Source organism: Epinephelus moara, chromosome 17, assembly GCF_006386435.1.
Source record: "Epinephelus moara isolate mb chromosome 17, YSFRI_EMoa_1.0, whole genome shotgun sequence".
In the NCBI taxonomy this organism is placed as follows: Eukaryota; Metazoa; Chordata; class Actinopteri; order Perciformes; family Serranidae; genus Epinephelus; species Epinephelus moara.
In genome coordinates, this window is record NC_065522.1 from 34594275 (window position 1) to 34597127 (window position 2853).

At 42.8% G+C, this 2853-nt stretch overlaps 2 protein-coding genes across 2 annotated transcripts in view; both read left to right on the forward strand.

Moving 5' to 3' along the window:
• The window catches only part of LOC126403907 (carcinoembryonic antigen-related cell adhesion molecule 20-like), a 128696-nt gene that overhangs the window by 62433 nt on the left and 63410 nt on the right, over positions 1-2853 (forward strand). The gene's annotated exons all lie outside the window — the stretch shown is intronic.
• LOC126403857 (ribonuclease inhibitor-like) overlaps positions 1-2853 on the forward strand; it is an 8270-nt gene that overhangs the window by 798 nt on the left and 4619 nt on the right. The window lies entirely within an intron of this gene.

A 2853-nucleotide genomic window follows, 5' to 3' on the forward strand; every position in this document is an offset into this window, starting at 1 on the left:
TAACTTCAAGTTTCCTCTAGTTGACAACAAGTACGCTTGTTACTATAAGTAAGTGCAATAAAACCTTGAGCAGTAAAAAGCCAGTGCTTTATCAATACACGTGTTCAGCATGTAGAAAGACATATTTCAATCTGCTCTGTCCCTCATTCACTGCCGTTATGGTTTACAATCACATTTTACACAAGCACATCACACTAGTGGGACCAATAGCAAATAGTTAAAGCAAACTAAAATGAAAGCTGTCTGTATGTACCGTAAATTACCAAATAATAGCCGGGACGTTTATTTGTTTCAATCACTTAACAGACCAGCCGTTTATGTGGGACCAGGCGGCAATTTGGGACAGGCGTTTAATTCCTTCCTCACAAAAATCTTGCTCAGAAAAACTGGGAAAATATGGTAATTTATTCAAATTATTTTATTAAACCAGAAATATGGTAATTTATTCAAATTATTTTATTAAACCAGAATGACTTTAACTTTTACATGTTTTAAGGGTAAGATTACAGTACTGTAGTTAAACTTTTTTCTTCTTTTGTCAACACAACACTCTCACAACACTTTCAGGAAGGTAGACAATATAAGGCCAAATACTGAACAACAATGGCCAGATCCTGTCTGTAGCTATATCAGCAACTTGTTTTCTGAAATGCACAGAAAAAATAACATGTACATAAATTTAAAAGAAACATGAAAGAAGGCAACCTGAGTAAGACAACAAGAAAACTGGTTCAACAGCCTGTTGTAAGACCAAGTCCATGTCCATCCTCTCACTCATCCTCCTCATCAGCATCCACCTCCTCCTCCTCATCCTCCTCCTCCTCATCATCATCATCATCCTCAACTACCAGTTCGTTTTCAAACTCTTCACCCTCATCTTCCTCCTGCTGCTCAGCTTCTCCATAATCCTCCTGCTCTCCTTGTCTGGCCTGAGCCAACATCTCTCTCCCTGCAGCACATGGCTCTCCTTCTTTGAAGCAGTGGATCAGATGGTCCTCACTGCCATCACTTGCCACTGTCAGGCCACACACCTTAAAGCACAATATTCCAAAAACGTATATTAAAATAATTATAACATTTACTGTTATAATATATATATATATATATATTTATATATACTGTTACTCTCTCTCACATACACAAACAGACTCTCTCTCTCTCTCTCTCTCTCTCTCTCTCTCTCTCTCTCTTTCATTTACAAACAGAGAAACTCACACACACATTCACCTTGAAGGATTGTTTCACCACTTCTGTGTCCAACTCCTCCCAAGCTCTAAGCACCCAGGCGACAAGTAGGCAGCGAGCTGGGGGTCTCATGTTTCCTCCAGCGGTGTAGGTTTTGTCCGCATCACTGGCCATCCAGCTGTCATATGACTCGTGCAGACTGGCTTTGAACGGCTGATTCCAAACAACGTCAGCTGCCTGGATGTATTTTGTACATCCTCCCGGTATCACAGCCATAGTTATCTTGTAGCCCCACTTGAGCTCCTCTTTAGTGGCCTGGCTGATGTGGCATCGGTAGGAATCCCAGACGAGGAGACGAGAGCCAAAGTTGAATTTCCCCACAACTTTCTTCAGCCAATCTGCAGTGAGGTCGTCATTCATCCAGCCGTTTTTAGAGGATGCTAACACCACTCCACCAATACTTTGCATCGCCTTGACTTCCCTGACACCTCCTTTGAAAACCACAAAAGGTTTCACTTTGGTCCCGTCCGCTTTTGCTGCCCGAACAACAGTCAAGTGGCTCTTCTCGTGGCCTGTAGTTTTCAAAGGGACACTGTGGGCCCCGCATGTCTCCACAGTAGTGGACCCAACCATGTCAAACCACACCGTAGTTTCATCCATAGCTATGATGTCTCTGTCCGGTATCTTCTTTGTTTCTATCATCCGGGATGAAAATGTCACAAACTTCACCAGCTTCTCGGTGAATTCTCTGGCATCCTTTTGGGCCATAGTTGTACGTCTTCTGCAAGTGAAGTTGTTGCAGCGGAGGAAATGATTTAGCCATCCAGCACTGGCGGCAAACTCCTCATCTCTGCTGTCACTCACAGTGGCGTACATTTGTTTCGCCATCGCCCGGATCATTTTACGGGACACTCTCTCGTGGTGTGCCCGTTTGCCGATAACCCATTCCCGCATGTTTATCTCAAGCTCCTCGGAAGCTTTCTTCCTACCTCCACCAGGCAGCCTGGCCCTTTTGCTGTCCTCCTCGGACAGACGCTGAAGCTCAGTTTTATTTTTTCGCCAATCTCTCACTCTCTTGGGATTGACAGAGAAACGTCTAGCGGCGGCTTCTCCAGAGTTTTCCTCTGCATATTTTATGACAGAAAGTTTGAATTTCACGTCGTACTTTTTAATTTTTTTTTGCTGCACCGGAGCCATGGCGATCATCGATGTGATATTGACAGAAAGCAAGCACAATAGCCTACGTTAAAAAAGCGCGAAGAAGAAAAACGTGCAGTGTCAGTGGTCAACGTCTTCTTCTTTGTTTTAAAAAAATAAATAAATTAGACCCGGCGTTTATTTGGAACCGGCGGTTATTTATCAAAATATACACCTGCACCCGCCGTTTAAAGGGGACCCTGCGGTTATTTGAAACCCGGCTATTATTTGGTAATTTACGGTAGTCTGTTTAACTTAGTTTGTCACTTATCTTAAACTGTACCTGAGACAGCCTACCTGTGGACAGTGAGTGTCCTCAGTAGAGGTGGGACAGAGAGCAGGATGAATGACTGATACTGATGTCTGTTCTTCATTCTTTAATAATGTTACTTATATAACGTAACTCAGTGTTGTGATGTCAGGAGTAATATTTATTTTATTGACATGTTAGGTTTGTTTCCAGTGAGATAT